General features: G+C 35.2%; 1 protein-coding gene across 3 annotated transcripts in view; it reads left to right on the plus strand.

The window, feature by feature from the left end:
* The window catches only part of JMJD1C (jumonji domain containing 1C), a 325,600-nt gene that overhangs the window by 239,945 nt on the left and 64,650 nt on the right, over positions 1 to 21,005 (plus strand). The gene's annotated exons all lie outside the window — the stretch shown is intronic.

Here is a 21,005-nt window from a genome sequence, read left to right on the forward strand (position 1 = left end):
TGCAGTTTAAATACAAATACATTTAATTGGAAAAATATTTCCTAATAGGGTTTTAGATTTAAATCATGTGAACAAAGTCCTCAAAAATAGTAGACTAAATGAATTTTTAAATTTCTAGTTGAATTCTACCAGTTAATTTTTTAAGATAGAAGTAAAAATGCACAGAGGTTTGTTTTCCTTGTATATTTGGGTTTCAGATTGACTTAAATCTTTTATATGTTTTTTACTTAAGGGTTTAAAATAATATGGTAACTGAACTGAAAGAAAGGATGAGTGAACTAGTTTGACTTTTTTAAAAAATGGAGCTGAAAGTCAATACTCCTGTTTCATTTCAGAATAGTTACTGTTTTCCGAAAATAAAATGTAGAGGCATCGTTTCCATGGGAAGAACAAGAGCTTGAGTTAATTAGCAGTGATTTGTTGTGTGTGGAGTTATAATACTTAGGGAATTAGAGCAGTTATGTGCCTCTTCTGTTATATCTACCAAAATGAGATTATAGCTCCCTGAGTTAAATGTTTGTTTGAAGTCTACATAGACGTGCTTTTGTCCTCTCACATTATTTTTCTTATTTTATTAAACGGCCTAGTTTTAATGCTGTTAGCTTTTGCTCTTTGTTTACAATATTTATAGCTAAAAATTCATAGCAAGTTCCAGTTTAATATTAGAGGTTAGAGCTTTTCCCTTGGGTTTTATTTTGTTTTGTTTTTAATTGTGAATGCCATTTAGCTTACTATAGACCTTATTATAATTTGTTTCATTTCTAACAGTCTTTTAGTGGGAATTAGACTGGGTGAGTCTAGGTAAAATCAAAGGAACCTTCTAACACTTAATGTTTTATTTTTGTGGTTGCTGATTAGCAGCACTCTGGAAGTTTCAGCTTGGATTTGATTTAGAGAAGTGAAATCATTATGTAGAAATTATTTTTAAAAATAAACTCTTTTTGCCAGGTGGCCTAAAACTCCACAACATGTTTATTAAAATTATAATGATTGAAAGAATATGCTAACATTTTATAAGGTGTTTTGTTTGGTTTACATTTTAAGTTTTTAGATTCTGATAATTATATCATTTTATTTAAAAAATAAAGGCAGACGAGCTAATGTCTTACTTGATTTAGTGAATTGTATGATTGTCTTTGTTAGTAAGCTATTTGTATTGCTCTGCTAGTATAGGCAGGTTGATCTGTGGCCAGGAAGAATATTCAACCTTCTAAAAGTGGAATGATTCTCTTGACATTTTAACCGTTTGTCTTTCACAAATGTGAGTTCTCAGTTCTAGAAAATCAGAAGGAATTACACTAACAGCACTTGATTTAGGGATCCAGCATACCTTAATTTTAGAATTTAAGAGTTTCAAAAGTAATAGATGGTGTACAATAGAGCTTTTTAATATGTATTTTGATGTATTTAGATTCCTATTAATCAAGTTAAAAAAATATAAAGATATTTCTCTAGTATGTAAATGATACACTTATTGTAACATTTCAAGTGAAAATATATATGCTCCAGAGACCTAAGATGGCTCAGTCTAGTTTTTCAAATTTATTTATTTAAATGAGTTTGTGAAATATAGCTACATTCTCGATAAAGGAAACAATTTTAGAGTTCGTGTAATTAGAGTGGCTTTATCCCAGAATGCTTTTCTGTAACCACTTGTCCAAACAGTACATTAAATTCCTTGGCATCTTAAACATGGCAGCTGTTACTGGCATAGATTTTGTAAATAGTGTCTTGACATATCTTAACTTTAGGGTAACCCTATGTAAGTCAAACGGAGTTTGGGAAAAATTGAACACATTTTTAAAATGCTCTCCCCTGTTTTTTTCTCACTTTTTAAAATTTCATGAGACAATTTCTTCTGAATCTAGATGTTAATTATCCTTTATAGACTTCTTAAATGTGATGAGGGAAAGCCTTCATTAGAAATGGACTTTGTGTATAGAATAGAATGATGGGCATGCATAACTTTTGTTTTAAAAATTCACACAAATGCCTGCTATGAATCTCAGTAAATGTTTTTGTAGTGGGAATTCCCACCTACCATCTTCTCCTTGGTCCTTAGCATTTTGTTCTATAGTAGTGTGCTCCCTTTAATTTCCTTAATAAAGTTGTACAGCCCTATTTTTTAACATATCAGAATAGTAGCATATTGTTAAGGTAATGGTTAGGAAACCAGTTACTCAAGATTAATACAGATCATTTCACTTTTAGGTGACTGATTTGAATCTGTACTTACCTCTGATTTCAATGCCTTGAATTATCAAATGCCACATATTAGAGTTGATCTTTTTTTAGAGTTGATCACTTTTTTAGGTGGCATGTAGTTGGGGAATTGGGGTCCAGTCATCATTACACTTTTCAGTATTTTGGAAAGAAAGTTCAATGAGGAGAAAAACCAAACCAACATCTTACAGATAATATAATCGATGTATATTAATTAGGTCACTGAAGAGCATGGTATTGTTAATTCTGTTTTTTCCTTCCTTATACACACAAATGAGTTTCTGCTTCCTCCTTTTAGATTCCTGATCATGCCTGGCTGCAGTTAACTTTCTTTGAAGTAGAGGGGGAAGGGAAAAGAGAGGAAGTAGGAGGAAACTGCAGATTCTACTATGTCTTTCAACTGACTGGGAAGAATAAGGAAAAAAACGAATTATTGATTCTGAAAGGGGTTTTGTTAATATAATTTTTGAGGTATTGTTACTCTTTGGAGGATGATTACAGAAATTTTTTTAAAAACTTATTAAAATTTGAAGTTTTGATCAAGTTAATATAAAAACAGTTTGATAATGAAATATGAACATTGAACTTTTAGCATGATTTTGAAATCATCTTGTTCTGAATTTTGGCTTCTGGCCATGCACACACCTGCAGTTTTCACATTGGTTGCTTCATAGAGGATATAGAAGAGATTATTTCTTACCTGAAAATTGTACATGACTCATATCAACAAATCTGGGTTGGTCTGGCTTGTTAGTCCAGTATTTTCTAGGGATCACAATTCTCTGTTTTTAAATGTAGTGAAGGAATAATACAAAGGTCACTAATTTAAAAAAAACATTAGAGATTTGAAGCAGAATGTGCTTGTTCAAACTTAAGCCCTACGTTTATCTTATTGTATATTAAAATTCATTGTAGTATTGAGATATTTTCCTTACTATAAAGTAGAATTATCCTAGACCTCAAGGATTGATCTTTTTGAAGTTCGGGGTCATAATAAACTGACACAAGTTTAGAGATAAGACTATTAATTCTACAGTTTCCATCATCATAGAATATAGACATTGAGCTGCTTTACTAAATATTAGATACAGTACTGCTCTGCTGTGAGTTGCTGTTTGAAGGAAAATGGAACAGGTGGAGCAAACCTGAGTATTTTCTTAGTACCTGTACTAAAAAATACTTAAAAGACTAACAGAGAAGTAAGTGTCTTAAAATATTTAGTGAATGAATGTTTCTGAACTATGTCAGATCTATGTATCTATTGTTTATTTATTCCTCAATGAAAAAGTTGTTTTCCCTGTTTGAGTCCATTTTGACCCACAAGTTTTATGTCATTGATAATATAAATTTATTGGCTATGATTTCAGAATATCCCTAAGGTAATTGTTGCTCAACTTCTCTGGTTTACTAAAAATAGCTCAAATGATTGCTTAGGATAAATTACCAGTAGTTTGGGAGTGGAGTGTAGCAGAGACCTGTATTTTTTCCTTCTAAATTTTTGTTATTGTCCTGTGGACTTTGGGATTGTTTCACAACCAGGACAAGATAATGCGAGTGAGGTGAAACTAATCCCCAGTCAGCCAAGGTGAACAGTTAACTGCTGGTTTGGTTGTTACTTGCCAGATGTTACATTTTGTTGAATTAAATATTAGTCATAAATGAGCCACTGACAAAAATTTGAAAATGTTGTTGGTAGTAATTCATTTTACAAGCAGATTTATTCCCCAGGGTACTACGGTGGCACTGCTAATAGTTTACAGAAGGAAGTAAACAGAACTTCATGTTAGAATTGCTTTGATGGGTAGAGAAAAAACTTATTTTTTAAACATTTCTTTACTCCCACTTCAGTTTGTAGTGTAGATCTATCATCTTAAGACTAATATTCCTGTAGAGAAAATGGGGTTTTGACTGGGTGCTGGATTTATTAGTATAGTTAGGTAGATGTTTCTGTCCCAGAATTCCTCTCACATTTGTTCTCTTCCTGGTATCAAATTACTATTTCCCATTAACTTAATAAACTAAAAGAAAAAAAAATAAATTGGCTTCCAGATATTCCTCAACAAACTGTTGCTGTTGTTGTACAGAAAGAAATTAGATTTTTAAAAAATGATAACTGAATGTAGAGAGATATGTTTTATAGGAATTTATAAGAAACACTCTAAGCATGCCTTTTAGGATATGGGAGTGGAACACACCTACATCCCCAGCCCCCAAGAGTGAGAGTGTTTGCAGTGTGGTTGAGAAAGGAAGAAACAGTCCCAGAGCAGAAAGAGAGGCTAGAGCTCTTAATTTGTGTTCCACTGACTGTTGACTCACTTGATTCTTCCCCAGAAGAGAGTCTTTAAATGGAAATTTTATGCTTAGACTCTACTTCCCTTTGACTTGCACTTAAAATTCTTCAGTGTCTGACCTTGGAAACATCCCAACTGACTTCATTCATTTACAGTTATTTAAATTCTGTGGTTTCCCTCTGCACAGCATCCTGCTAGGTGCTTAATGGTTTAAAAAATTAATATACTAAGTCATAGTACTTACTTTTTCCCCAAGGACTTCATAATTCAGGACAAGAACTTATATTTAAAAATAGACTTGATTTCAGGAGCCAAAAATGCATAATAAAGAGTAGGAGTGCAAAGAAAGGAGAAATCAGTAGAGATTGAAATGGTTAAAGTCTCCTGAAGGAGGTAGAACTTGAATGGATTCATTTGAATAGAGATGAAAGTGAAAGAGTAAGGTCAGACATTTGGCAAGAGAGATAGCCTGATCAGTGAGGAAAGGAGGTAGATTTAGGAGATAGTAGAATATCAGGTTAGCTAGAGAAGAGAGTTTGGCTTTGAATAGTAGACACCATACTACATAAATAAGTATTATGGAGTCAGATAAATGAGGAAAAGGATTGCTGCGCTAAGTATAGTTATTTATTAAGTGAATTTTATTTTGTAGGCCAAATGAATCATTTTTGAAGACAGTAACAAAATTTTCTACATGACCATGGCATCTGGTTATTTTAATATAAGAAACAGCTAATTGATTGGGTCTTCACTAGTCTTTTGTCCTAGAAAATCAGTATAGCATAATGGTTAAAAAACATGAGTTTTGAAGTCAAATCATGTAGACATGGTTTTAAATCCTAGCTTTGCTATTTGCTAGCTAAGTGACATTGGAAAAGTCTCTAGCATTCTAAGTAAATTGTTTCCTCATGTATAAGATGAAGCTATTGTCTACCTCGGAGTTGTTAAGAAGGTTAAATGAAATGCTATATTGAGGAGCTATTCCTACATACAAACTGCTCAGTAGAAGGTACCTATTTAGACAGGTTCTGAATTTCTCTTTTTGTAAATGGTATCTTAAACCTTTTTGGTAGTTACTTGTAACTCCTTTCTCTTTGTATCATACATAACCATTGGGTATTTGTCTTCCACCATCTGCACTTCCTACTTTTAACAATCTGTCTTACTAGTTGTCTCTGGAACTCTTACCATTTCTTTCTGCAGCTGATTTTAGATAATTTTTTTTGCTATTTATATAAGCATGGTCAGTGTATTAACATATCTTTGTAGTAGTATTTCTTTTTACCCCTCCCAACCTGCCCCTTCAGGGAAGTTTATTAGGTAAGATTCATTTGGTGACTTCTTAAATTATTATTTTAAGAAAGTGTTACTAGAAAAAATGTAGAACCCTCTTGTGTGATATTACCCTCTAGAAGACTCTCTTACCTTTTTTACCACAGGGAAAGTCAAAGGTTGCATTTGCTACTAATAGTTATTTTTATCTCAAAACGCATAAATGTTATTCAACAAATGACAGAATTGTTTTTCTTTATTTAGCTCTCGTGAGAGGCCGTGTGGATATAGTACCATGTTTTGGAAGTCCTCTAGGCATTAAATAAGAGTTGGACTATATGACCTTTGAACTTCCTTCTCAACACTAATAATTCTGTGAAGTTGCTCAAGGTGGAAAAACAACCATTTCTGACCAACATAACCTTAAACAAGTTAATCCCTGGCTAATTATTTTAGTTTCAGAGATAAGAGACATTCAGCCCAACTCTAGGTTTATCTCAAAAGAGAACTGATGAGTCAGGCAGTGCCAGATGCAAATCAAAATTATACAGGTTTAGAATAACAGAATTGTTTGTATTAATAGTACTTATCAAGAGAGCTCTCTACCCTATATTTTTCAATATCTCTTTCTGAATTATATTTTGACAGAAGTTGAGCACATTGTTTATTAGTCCCAGAATTTTTTGTATGCATCTTCCTTTTCCATTTCATTCCACGTTCATATTAGCATTTGATTGAAATTTAGAAGTGCCTTGTTGCCATAAAGTCAGTGAAAATGAGAACTGTGAGATTGTGGAATATACACTCTGCCAACGGTGTAAAAAAATACAGGATCATAGCCATAGCTGTGAACTGACTGTTGGTGGATTATTGGCGTGGTAGGATCAGCATCTGTGGGCAGGCATTGGCCTGGGGGTGGTCTAGAAGACGAAGCCAGAGCAGGAAGCTGCTATTGTGTAGTACTTGGCTTTATTCCATTTCTAGTCAAAAGTGACAGCTTGCAATAGTGGAGCCAAGCTGAAGCCTAGAAAGTAGGGTGGACTACAAGAAAAGGGGAACTAGTAGTTAAAATAATCATTGTACTTCCTTATTTTAAGTAGGCTTTTTTAAAATTTAAAGTTGGTACATAATGCTTTAATATTTAGTAGTTTTGTGCTACATTCTGTTCAAATTCTTTTATGTCCCACGTACCTGATTTTTATATCCCCGTAAATTCAAAAATAGTTATAAAATATGCTTATTAACGTCCCACAAATCAGGTATGTTGATTTATCCAAATGCTTATCACCTGGCATTAAAAAAGGGAGTTCTTCATTTGTAAAAATTGGTTGCAAAACTTAGTGTGTTGAAAATGTATCCATGGAGTCCAGGAACATGTTATTTTGACTGAAATTTGGCCCAAGTATGAGCTGTTCTGCAATATTCAGATTAAAAACATTTATAAGTCACAGTCTGCAGTAGTTCTAAGTCCCAAATCTGCTATGATCATATGCTGAAAAATCTGCCAGTCTCTTTGTAATTTTTTGTGACTGCTGTTATGAATTTAAAGTACGTGAAATTATGCTTGTAGACATCAGATTCAAAAGATTCTAAGCCATTGCTAGTTACCATTGAGAAAGATTTTCTAATTGTTTTCTGCCAGTCAAAATAGATTGATATTTATTCCTCTTAACTAATTGCAAATTCATACTAAAACATAGCCATACTATTTTAAAAATTCAAAATTAAAATTTTATTACTTAGTGTGTTAATATTTTATATTTGTAAAGTTCAACAATTTTCAAAGTATTTCCATGTGCATTATTTTAGCAAATCCTTATGTTATCCTTATGAGTAAAACAGATCGTATTGTCTTAATTTTGTAATGTTTTCAGGGTACATACATTAATTTATTTAATTCACACAAGTCTGTGAGAAGTCTAACATACAAATGCATAGGTAGCAAAATAGAAACCCACTTAAACCAGATTAAATAAAAAAGGAGTGGGGGTTATTATAAAGATACAACAGGCAATGTCTTAGATAGCTGTAGCAGAAAAGTACAGCTGAACCTTATTTGGAATGGAATCGGGAACTAGAAAGTCAGGAACTCAAGTCACATATTCCTTCTTCCCCTCTTCTTCAATTGTCCTTTCTGCAGACAGGTTTCTTCTGCTTACTCATAGGTTTTGCTTCTCATAATACCAGTTTCCATGTGACTTTGTGTGTCATTGTCAATTCGCCCACCTGCCCCTCCTCATTTTTTTTTTTTTTTTTTTTTTTAGATTTTATTTACTCATGAGAGAGAGAGAAAGAGAGAGAGAGAGGCAGAGACATAGGCAGAGGGAAAAGAAGGCTCCATGCAGGGAACCTGATGTGGGACTCCATCTCAGGACTCCGGGATCATATCCTGAGCCAAAGGCAGACGCTCAACCGCTGAGCCACCCAGGCATCCCCTGCCCCTCCTCCTTTACAAGAACTTTTAGATCTAATATTTGTGTTTCTTTATAAAATTAGAGATATAGAGTGTAGGAGAATGAAAGCCTGAAAGGAGAAGATGGAAGAAATATGAGGAAGGGAGAGACAATATATGATAGCAATTTTTATATGCAAAGGCAGTGAAGTTTAAGGAAGTTGTGATTTAGCATCTAGGTTCATACAACCAGTGGAAGCTAGCATCATTCTTTATTTGGTACTTTGTTATTTTTCTTAGAATTGATCTCTTTCTTAAGTATAAGAGTAAACTTTTTCTTAATTTTATCGCCTGAACATTTTTCATAGACTTTCCAACACTGCCGTCTAGATGTACTCCAAATCTGTGTATCATTTTCAGACTCCGTTTGTTCCGTAGGCAGAGAGTCCAAACGGATTAAGATATTTTGCACTCCCCTTGTTTTCTCAGCTGCCTTGTTTTCTCTGTTGTGCATATAGGTATCCTGAATCCTAGATTTACTCAAGGTTAAAAGTGAAAACTAATGCAGTCCTTGGGGCACCTTACTGGCTCAGTGAGTAGAGCATGTGACTCTTTGGGGTCATAAGTTCAAGCCTTATGTTGGGTGTAGAGATTACTTAAAAAAAATGTTTTAACATGGAGGCTTTTTCAGAGTCTGACCAGTAGGATTGTCTCTAAAATCCGCATCTTCTAAGCTTTGGATTAAATGCAAAGCAGCACTAATCCCTAGTCCATAAATAATGATTGGAGGCTGTTTATTCATGTATTTGAGGGCCTGCTGTGTTGTATTCAGGAATACAAATACCTTGCCTTCATAGAGCTTATAATCTAGTGGGGGAAGCACACACAGAAAAATATAAATGAAAATATAGACAAAATATAGTTGGTAGTAGACACCAGGGAGGTATACAGAATCCACCCTGGTTGTGAGAGAGGTAGAATGGATACCCCTATTCTTAAAATAGATAACCCCTAAATTATCTCAGGATGAATGTAAATTAACTAAGTAAGTAGGACAGCAGGGCTGGAGAAGTGCATGAGATCAAGTGTATAAGCAGAATTTGTGTTGAATAGTCAGTCTACTTGCATATGTAACCATACCTTTCCTGTGAAGGTGGACTGATGATGAGGAGCTTTTTAAACCATTTTCATTTGGGTCAACCACCTGACTGACATCAAACTCACTGTCTTGTGGAGTAGATGAATAATGATTATTTGTTTAAAAAGAAGCAGACATTACCATTTTAACCACTTAAGTATATACTTTGGTGGCATTAAGTGCATTCACAATGCTATACAACTATCAGCACTAGACATTTTCAGAATTTTTTCATCACCCCAAAGTATGTTCCTTAAATAATAAGTCTCCATTTCCCAGTAACCTCCTCTCTCCAGCCTCTGGTAACCTCTGTTCTACTTTCTTGGTCTATGCTTTCTTTGCCTAGACTAGATAGATACCTTATGTATCATAAAATATTTGTCCTTTTGTAATGGATCTAGTCCACTTAATATGCTGAATGTTGCAGCATGTGTCAGAATTGTATTCCTTTCTGTGACCAAAGAACTCATTGTATGTATATACCACATCGTGTTTATTTCATTCATCTCTTGATGGACTTTTACGTTTTTTACACCTTCTGGTTATTATGAGTAATGCTGCTGTGAACATTGGTATACAAGTATCTGTTTGAGTCCTGCCTTTCAATTCTTTTTTTTTTTTAAATGTTTGCTTTATTTATTCAGGAGAGACAGAGAGAGAGAGAGAGAGGCAGAGACACAGGCAGAAGGAGAAGCAGGCTCCATCCAGGGAGGCCGATGTGGGACGTGATCCTGGGACTCCAGGATCCGGACCTGGGCCGAAGGCAGGCACTAAACCGCTGAGCCACCCAGGCATCCCATCCGCCTTTCAGTTTTTATGGGTATATACCTAAGAATGGAATTGATGAAGTATATGGAAATTCATGTTTTACTTTTTGAGGAATAGCCAAAAGTGCTTTCCATAGCATCTGCTCCATTTTGTTTTCTCACCAACAAGGGTTCTAGTTTCTCCGAATCTGTAAGAACACTTGTTATTTTTCATTTTCTTAATGGAAAGGGAATGGCTATCCTAATGGGTGTGAAGTTCTCGCCCATTTTTTTAATTTAGTTGTTTGGTTTGTTTTTGAGTCCAGGAGTTTTATTACTAATCAAATATAGATACATTGGAAATATTTTATCCCATTCTTTGAGCTTTTCTCTCTCAGTGGTGTGTTTTTTGTTTGTTTGTTTGTTTTTTTGGTGCATGAAGTTTTTAATTTTGATGAAGTCCAGTTTACCTATTTTTTGTTTTGTTGCCTGTGCTTTTACTATTATATCCAAGAAATGTTTACCAACTCCCAAAATCGTAAAAAATTTCCCCTGAGAGATTTGTAGTTCTAGTTCCTACCTTTAGGTCTTTGACTTACTTTTAATTAAAATTCTTACAGGACGTAAGGTAAAAGTCCAACTTAATTCTTTTGCATGGGGATATCCAAGTTTCCCAGCACCATTTGCTGAAAAGAATTGTCCTTTTCCTTTTTTTTTTTTTTTAAGATTTTATTTATTCATGAGAGATAGGCAGAGACACAGGCAGAGGGAGAAGCAGGCCCCACGCAGGGAGCCCCATGTGGGGCTCAGTCACGTAACAGCTGAGCCACCCAGGTGTCCCAAATTGTCCTTTTCCAATTGAATAGTCTGGGGTAACCTTGTTGAAAATCAGCTGACCATTTATTCTAAAATTTTATTTCTAGGCTCACAGTTCTATTTCTTTAGTCTCTATGTCTGTCCTTATGCTAGTACCACACTGTTGATTACTTGGGATACCACTTTTTTTTTTTTCACTTTTCTTCAACTGTATAATTTGTCCAAACAATTGTTAACCCTAAAGATAAGTCATATTTAAAGTATACTTACTATTTTCCCTAACTGTTGAAATTTTCTGAAGCACCTGATCTGTCTTTTTGGAGTGTAACTCCTGTCGTGTAAATTGATAGACATGGGCTTGCCTTGCAGGGAAGGTATGTTTTTAAGACTCAAGGAAAAAAGGTCCAGTGATTGATGAACTATATAAGATAATATTCATTCATTGCTGTGCGCCATTCACTTTGCTAGGTACTAGGAATTTAAAGACATAAAATACTTGATTCTTTTTTCACATCAAGGGGAAAGACATAATTATAACAACATTCTAAAGGTTCTAAAACTGAAGTATGTTCAGTGTTCTGTGCTATGGAATCAACTGATGCAGTCAGTGATACCAGATATTTGCCTGTTTCTTTGTCTTGGTTTTATTTTCTTCTTAGAAGACAAGGCTTTAGAAGATGGGAAAGAGATAAGGGAAGCTAGTAGTAGTATTTCTCAATAAGGTACTGGAGTAGGATTCTCTAGCAAAACAAAACCAATAGTGTGTGTGTGTGCATACATATGCAGCCTCCAAGCTTAGAGAGAAAGGAGGTTGAGGGAGGAGGGTTAAGGAATTGACTCATGTAATTGTGGGTGCTGGCAAGTCTGAAATCCAAAGGGCAGGACAGTAGTCTAGAAAATCTGGCAAGAGTTGATTTTGAGTCTAAAGACAGTCTGAGGATGCCTGGGTGGCTCAGTGACTGAGTGTCTTCCTTTGGCTCAGGGCATGAACCTGGGGTCCTGGAATCGAGTCCCACATTGGGCTCTCTGCATGGAGCCTGCTTCTCCCTCTGCCTGTGTCTCTGCCTCTCTTTCTGTCTCTCTCTGTGTGTCTCTTGTGAATAAATAAAAATCTTTAAAAAAAAAAAAATAAAGAGGGACTCCTGGGTGGCTCAGTGGTTGAGCATCTGCCTTAGCTTAGCGCATGATCGAGTCCCACATTGGGTTTCCCTGCATGGAGCCTGCTTCTCCCTCTGCCTATGTCTCTGTCTCTCTCTCTCTCTCTCTCTCTCTCTCTCTCTCTCTCCCCCTCTGTGTCTCTCATGAATAAATAAAATCTTAAAAAAAAAAAATACCAGTCACAGGTGCTTTTGATATTTGATTCTTTGTTTTGTAGTGAATTGTAGGATGGTAGGCTTTGGCACAGTTTAGTGTCTTTAGTACCTCTTCCTAGTCATTAGCTAGTGCAAGAAAAACATCCTCGCACATTTCCTTCCCTCTTCTTTATTTAGAGGTATTGAACTGTAGATTAAGACAACTGGAAAAGTAGAAGTCTTCAGAACAGTCTTGTCAAGTCAGTTTAGAAGTGGTCAGCTGAAAATGGCCTACCAGCCATTGCCAACACCTTATATGTGAAAAAGTGTCATTCCTTTCTGAATGTTACCATAGTTCTGCTTCTTGAGTCTCAATAGTATGATGTTTTCTGTTGGCTATCACTGGTTCCTGCCAATCCAGTTTCATCCCTGATCACTTTCTTACATCACTCACATTCTCTGAGACATAGTTATTTGATCAAGATTATTAATCATAAATGGGTAATATTTTTCCATCAGATTTGCAGTTACATAGGGATACCTATATATCTCAAATATCTAGGTGATAGAAAATAAATATATGGGTGATGTAAAATAGTAATGGATTAAAAGACTCCAATGTTTTTCTAGATGTTCTTTGCCTATGAGTCAGGTACTCTATCTACATGGGAATAGCATGTTATTGTTCCCAATCAATAATCTTTATCCCCTCTGCCATTTATGGAATAGCCATTTCTGGAAATAAAATATTCTGTACAAACAGGGATGAATAACATCTGGATAAAGCCTCCTTGTGTATATATAGATTTCAGACTAAAAGATCTTTCAGACATCATCCAGTATGTGGACTTGAAAAACAAAATACCTGAAGCACCTCAAAAGGATTTCTTTTTTAAGATTTCATTTTTAAGGCACCCACATGACTTAACTAAGCGTGGACTCTTGATTTCAGTTCAGGTCATGATCTCAGGGTCATGAGATCGAGCCCCATGTCAGGCTATGCATGCAGCACAAAGTCTGCTTGGGATTCCCCCCCACCCCCCAACTTTGTGCTCTCCTTCTCTTTCTCAAATAGATAAATTCTTTTTTAAAAATTCTTTTTTTTTTAAGTAATCTCTGCACCCAAAGTGGGGCTTGAAATCACAGCCCCGAGATCAAGAGGCACATACTCCACTGACTGAGCCAGGCAGGTGTCCCTAGAATGATGGTTTTTTAAATCTTTTTTTCTCCCACATCCACTTCTTTTTTCAAGGAATTAAGCTCCATTGCATACTAATGATTCTTTCCAATGCTTAACAAAGCTCATTGTTGAGAATTTTTCTTAATGTTTATTGGACATGTGTTTATCAGTCAAGCACATTTCCGTTAGTTGGTATCATCTGACTAGCATGTTGTGTGTGTTGTGGAGGATTAGGAGGCTCTGCTCTGGCCCAAAGTGTAGTTAATTAATGATGTTCACTACCACTGCTGTCAAGGAATGGTGCGCAGAACTACTGGTTTGTTCTTACTGGTCTCGATTACTTCCAGTATATCTCTTTACCATTCTGTCTTGTTCCACAAATAGGCATAAGTATACATATTTGTACTAAAATTTTTATGAATTCAGTTTGAATGATGGCACAACTTGAGTAACTCCACCTTTTGCCCCAAAACTCCATGAACTTTACAGTATCTGATTTACTGCCAATGTTATTAAAATTGAAATTGTTTACAAATGAATCAAATTTGAAAGTAAAGAAGAACCAAAATCAGCATACAAGTTAAATAAGTTGCCAAAGTTTTTGAAATTCTCTGTTAAGATACACACCATTTACATACATATACACAACAAAATTTACCTTCTTAGGGAATTCTGGCTCTTTTGAGGGGAGGAAAAAGTTTATATCTATTAAAGTATCAGACCTTGGTAGTAGAACAGCAGGCCAGTTTGTACTCAGATCCCAAGGTGCAAACTCAGTCCCAAACCTGCTGCTTATTCTGAAATACACAGCAAGGCAAATAGCCACCTAAGAGTTTATTTTTCACATATAAAATTAGGTATGTAATACCTACTTAACGGTACATGTGTTGCCATTGTCTTTGAGATAATAGAAGGATTTTTTTTGTCCCCTAAATTTGGGTGATAAAGAGAATAAATGTGGTAGGAGTTCAAAAATAAATAGGTCTGATCGGCAAATCTCAGTTCGTGATATGTGTACTTTAAAGAAGCCTATTAGAAATAACTTTTTTAAAACATAAGCAGACAGAATAGATCTCATTCACAGACTTTTATCACTTCACCAATGGGTCACATATTTGGAGAGTTTCCTGTATTCTGTTTTTTGTTTTTTTTTTTTCCAACCAAGATACTTCTGTGGTATATATATTACCGTTCTTACCAGTACCTTAACTCCCTTATGCCTTTGTCTTTCTGCCACAATCGCTTTTTAATTTCTTATCCTAGACCAGTCCTACAATTTATTTTCTCCATTTTTTAATACGCTAAAAAAATGCACTACCCATTACTAGTAGCCTCTAGTCATGTGGCTATTTAAGTAAAGGTAAATGTAAAAGTTTATAAGTCAGACTGGCTACATTTCAGGTACTCAAATAGCCATGTGTGGGACAATGCTAATATATAACATTCCCATTATTACAGAAAATTATCTTGGAAAACCTTGCCCCAAATGCTTAAAAGCTCTTAAGACTAAAAAGCAAGAGAAAATTCCATCTATGTATTTTGGTGTCATTGTATTGTCTCTGATCTCAGCTGATCCTTTAGTACCAGATGGCATCCTTCTTTATGTTCCTTGAGTTTTCATTTCCTGAAGCAGTTATTTTAAATTATCACTATTCTACTCAGCTTCCTCCTTTTCTCTTAGTAGAAGACCTTTCTCCTGCAGCACAGTGGAAATGGAGGTTACAAGCAGGAACCCCCTTAACTTCCTGTTCTTAGACCTGTTTTTGCACCTTTCCTTTACCTCCTTGTCTTTTGTCTCAGAGTTGTGTTCCTTTTTTTCTATAACTGATTTAGCTTTACAGATAATTCCCGAGCACCTGCTATGTTCCAGCCACTATTTCTGATAGTTAAGGTACAATCTTGAACAAAACAAAAAATTCCTTGCGTTTGTACTGCTTACCTTGTAGTGGGAAGAGACTGCAAGCAAAGTAACTATTTTGGTGTATTAGAAGACTGTAAGTGCTATGGAGCAAAAGAACCTAATACGAATTGTTAGCTGGAACAGAAGAATAGAAAGACCCTAGAATGAAAGCATTCATAGAATAGCAAGAAGACACCTATATAGAAATTAGTAGGAAATGAAATCAGAAAGGTAGATTAAGTAGGGTTTTGTAAGCTATTATAATGCCTTTGTTTTTTGTTCTGGTTAAAACTGAAATGGAAGCCTTTAGAGGCTTTTGAGAGGAAGTGTGAGGTGATAAAACTTTTTTCCCCAGATAATTTAAAACATAGACATAGAATAGTAAAATGAATTCCCATGTACCGGTCATTCAGCTTTAACAATTACTAATTCCTGGCCAAAATTGTTTCCTCTTACTGTTTCTCATATATATTTTTTTAAGATTTTATTTATTTATTCATGATAGACACACAAGAGAGGGGCAGAGACACAGGCAGAGGGAGAAGCAGGCTCCATGCAAGGGGCCCAATGTGGGACTCGATCCCGGGACTCCAGGATCACACCTGGGCCGAAGGCAGGCAGTAAACTGCTGAGTCACCCAGGGATCCCCTATTTGGTGAATTCTAATTATTCATAGTAATGTTCTAAAAAGTTACAAGTTCTCAGCAACATCAGGAATGATAGAATTAGAATATCATGTTAAAAATATAAATAAATGGTGGGCCAGTGGATGTCCTTGAGCAGGTAAAACCCGATATCCTATGACCTGCTATGCTAAGTTTCAGCACTCAGACCTTGTCATTCCTCCCAATCCTTCTGTATTATGGCTAATGGCATGACCATATCTACCCTGTTTTGTCAATAAAATAGACATCTGGGAATGTTTTAGGTTGCCCATTTGCCCTCTTATATTGGCCTCCAAAAATTGCTGATTCTACCTTCTTAGCATCACTATGTCCATCCTATCCTCATATTAATTGTAAGGCGTTCATTCTCACCTAGCTAGACTATTACAGAGCTCTCTAAATACAGTCATTCGGTCTTCCTCCTTGCTATTCTTCTGTCCTCACTCACTCCATACCCGTATACTTACACTTCTCCACATCTGTCATACTGTTTCATCCGTCTGTGCCTGTACCTTGTTTCCCTCTGTTTCAAAAGTCCTTTCCTAGATGCCTGGGTGGCTCAGCTGTTTAGACTCTGTCTCTTTATTTCAGCTCAGGTCATGATCTCAGTGTCCCGAGATTGAGCCCTGGCCGCCTCCCCAGGGTCCTTGCTGAGCATGAAGCCTGCTTAAGATTCTCTCTACCTTTGCCCCTTCCTCCTAGTGCCCCCCCCCCCCCGCATGTGCACATACCCACACTCACATTCATTCTTAAATAAATTGATTGATTTTGGAAGCTGTTTTTTGATGTCCCATAGCATGGCAGGTGTCTTGGAAGTTCCAACTCAGATTTGTCCTCTGTGATACCTTTTCCATACACCTAACTAGATTATCTTTCTCCACAATCTTTGTCTCCCCTCTCTACCCCATGTAAAACGCTGTTTTAACCTGTATTGCAGTGAATTGTATGTTAGTCCCTGTTCCAGAATCCATTAAGATTCTTGAGGGCCTTAACTCTTAAATGTATTACTAGTCTCTTGGCAAAGTAATAGACACCTGGTGTTCAAAAGCTTATCAAATGAAATGTATTACCTAATATATTTTACTAATAAGGGAGCTTCTTAGTCCCACATTCAGAAACTATTTCAAACATAATTACGACAAGCTGTCTAATCTGGTTTCCTCTACCACAGCATATGAGAAGCCAAAAGGAGAATTTTTAAAAAATGGGATGATGATAGATTGGAAACTTAATAGCGCAAGAGGAGGATATGAAAGAAACTAAAAAGTAGTTACAACTCAAATTTTGTCTTTATGAGCTGGTTTGATATAAATGCAACAACACTTTATATATCAGTTAATAATTATGACTGAGTCAGAATAATCAATCATTGTGATAACCGTGAGTATTGATGAAAATCTTAAATTGTATTTAGTATGTTATTTAGTGAGTGAAGGAACACTAGATATATTCATTCAGAATTAGTATTTGATCAATTTATTTCTGTGAATTCCTTTTTAAAACTTCCTTTTTTTGTAGACTATATCAAATGTTTAACAAACATTTCAATGTATGTTCTCTTTTCTAATTAGATTTCTAGATGAGCTAAACTTACCCTTTTAGGAATAGCAAAACAGTGATTGGAAATCATTCTGAAGTACACTGTGCCATACTGTATTCCTTAAAAGTACTAGGTAATTGAGATGTTCTTGTGTTATGATACTTAGGAGTTGTAGTTTTAACTCCTTCCTTTTTTCTGAGTAACTTAATGCATTTCTCATATATTTATATTTACTAGATGCTAATGAAGAGAACAGGTAGACTTAAATAGGGGTCAGATGATAAAAGAGTAAGTCCTCCTTGGCAGATCCAAGTCTGTCAAGTTACAAGATTTGTTGAATATATCAGTTTACACTGGATTTCTGAGAAGAGAAGTATAGTACAATAGTTCTTCAGGTTTATATTTTATCATTTTCATAGCTGGAAATAATAAAAGTTGGAAATAGTGAAAGTCAGCCCCCAATATTGTGTGGTGTGGTATTAATTTTGAAATTCTATCCTTTGCATTTTTTTTTAAGTTTTTTTTTTTTTTTTTTTTTTTTTTTTTTTAATTCATAGAGACACAGAGAGGCAGAGACACAGGCAGAGGGAGAAGCAGGCACCATGCAGGGAGCCTGACATGGGACTTGATCCGGGGTCTCCAGGATCAGCCCCTGGGCTGCAGGCAGCGCTAAACCACTGCGCCACCAGGGCCACCCTCCTTTGCATTTTATTAAAGTGAATGTTCACTCTATATAATCAGAGTAGTCATTGGCACAATTATACATAAATTATACATATACTCCAGCTTAGCATTAGTTTGTACTAGGAATTATTTTTAGTAGAATACTTATTTAAAAATATTATGCAAGTATATAATTTTATTTCCTCCTTAGGTTGAACTCCCTCTCCTCCCAGAAAAGGGGAATACAAGGTAGAGTGAGACTGCCATAGGTGGAGTATTCATTCAGGGCAAGGAAGTTGGGGTTTTTTGTTTTATTTTTTTTTAAACTGGGCCGTTCTGAAAAAATATTTTCAGTTGCTACTTTGGAAAACATTAAACAGTTCCTAGGCCTTCCTGAGTTTGTTCAGTTGTAAGTTTGAGGAAGCTGCAGTTAGTAAATTGTGGTTGGCAGATGCTGTAAGCAGGTGACTCAGTAGGTTGAACTCATAATGACTCAACTGTGTGAAAACCATGCCGATAAATAACTTGAAAGAAAAATTGCCTTCCAAACTTTTGAACTGCCATAAAAAGTTCAAACTATTATTAAAGGTATCAAAAAATATTAACATGTGGCTTTAGAAGGAAATATTTTTCTTCAAGTGGTTTTAAGAGTTTTACTTAATTGTTCTGATTTTTGCTCTGTAGTAGTTCTGAGAGGACCTTACACCAATGACACTTAGCAAGTTGTAGTTAAAAATGCAGAAATATTGCAAGTTTGCATAAAATTTATGCAAGAGGATACTTCTTTGAAAGGTCAGTTTTAGCTGGGAGATTAGCAGAGAAACCCAAATAAATGATGGTGGTGGCGGTGCTAGTGGTGATGGTGTTTTAATTTTTTTTTAAATAATCTCTACACCTAGTGTGAGGCTCAAACCCACAACCCTGAAACATAGAAAGTCACATGCTCTACCAACTGAACCAACCAGGCACTCCTTTTAGTTAATATAATAAAAATAATTTAGTTAGCTTCTTAATTTAACATTGTTATAATTGAACAAGTAAAACAAGAGATGTAGTCATTTTCTTATGTTTTGATGTAATAGGACATGTATATTAATAGAGTATATCCCATTATAAAATGTTTTTGATGATTTAATAAATTATATCTGATAAATCATACTCTATGATACCCATTCCAAATCTTAGAATACCATATTCCTGTGAACTGATCTTGATTTAGCAAATAATTTTCTGTATTTAAAATTAAAAAATAATTTGATTCATTGGGTTTCTTTCACTTTTTGTGATCATGTTACTAATAAGTAAATTTTTGGAAACCCAGCAGACAGTATTCAAAATTTTGATTCTACATGTGAATAGATTGGACTTAGGTTAAGTGAGAGGGGCCTTGATAATAGATAAATTGCTGAATTTGCCTTCCAGCTGTGTGATTAGGGATAAATAACCTAATCTTTGAGTATTTTTCCTCATCTGTAAAATGAAGAGAATGTCAAACTAGAAAAGGAGTTGTTACAATTAGATGGAATTAACATTTCTAGCTGTTTTTTTCAGTTAAAAAAGATGTTTTAATTGTTTATACTCAACAAGTAAATATGCTTACTCTTAGGTAGATATTTTTTAAAGGCTGAAAATGGATTTGTCCCATAAATCGTATACAGTTACATTGTACCTAAGGATACTACTCTTCTAGCATGATTGAAGAGTGGTAATGCCAAAAGTCCAGAGTCTTTAAATTTTGCTTGAGTAATGTTTTGAGAGGTAACAGATGTAACTATCATCATACTGTCTTCTTTTTGGTTAAATTTGAATTAAGTTGCAAAGCCAATTGCTGAGTTAAATTGCTTTTTCAGGAGTGACTATATAGAGATGAGCTTTGTAAGAGTGAAGGGTAGCTGGCCCAATATACATAAAATAAGTAATCTTTATGAATACTTGGGAACTGAGAAAGTTTGGTTTTTGTGTTCATTATATTGATTTTCTTAAATTGTTGTATTGGCTCAGTACTTTAAAAATAGAATAGATATTCTCGAGCACAATATCTGAAATGCCACATCAAGTTTTTATAATGAATACAAAATATTTATTCTACATGTGTGCTTTTTTTTTTTTAAGATTTATTTATTCATGAGAGACATAGAAAGAGTGAGTGAGTCAGATACATAGGCAGAGGGAGAAGCAGGCTTCTCACAGGAGCCTGGGTGTGGGACACAATCCTGGATCCCAGCATCACGACCTGAGCCAAAGGCAGCTGCCCAACCACTGAGCCACCCAGGCGTTCCTACAGGTGTGCTTTCTAAATTAACCTTTTTTAAAAAAAGTCATTTATTTGTGTGTTCTTGTTTTTGTCCTTTGAATGTTCACTATCAAATAATTGTAAAGTGTTTTTCTGTACCACAACCTCTCAGTTAGTGGGGGGGAGGAAATTTCCTCTAGCTCCATGAAATTGAATTTTATGACTTAGTATTTATCAAAGATAGAGAATTAAAGATTTTTATTTTTATGAATAGTTCTTATAAGACATTCGGTTGAACCATATTTGGTGTATAATCAGTGACTTAATAGAATTGTATTAAACACCCCATTCTTTTTGTAGGCCTTTAACTCTAGTTTTATTTTTTTAATTTATTTTTTATTATTTTTTTTAAGATTTTCATTCATTTCTTCATGAGAGACACAGAGAGACAGAGAGAGGCAGAGACACAGGCAGAGGGAGAAGCAGGCTCCATGCAGGGAGCCTGACACGGGACCCGATTCCGGGTCTCCAGGATCAGGCCCTGGCCTGAAGGCTGCACTAAACCAGTGAACCACCCAGGCTGCCCCTAACTCTAGTTTTAGTAACAAATTTTAAGTAGCTGTTTTTAAAAGTTTTTTATTTTTAGTAACTGTT

The sequence above is a fragment of the Nyctereutes procyonoides genome, unplaced genomic scaffold (assembly GCF_905146905.1).
Source record: "Nyctereutes procyonoides isolate TBG_1078 unplaced genomic scaffold, NYPRO_anot_genome, whole genome shotgun sequence".
In the NCBI taxonomy this organism is placed as follows: domain Eukaryota; kingdom Metazoa; phylum Chordata; class Mammalia; order Carnivora; family Canidae; genus Nyctereutes; species Nyctereutes procyonoides.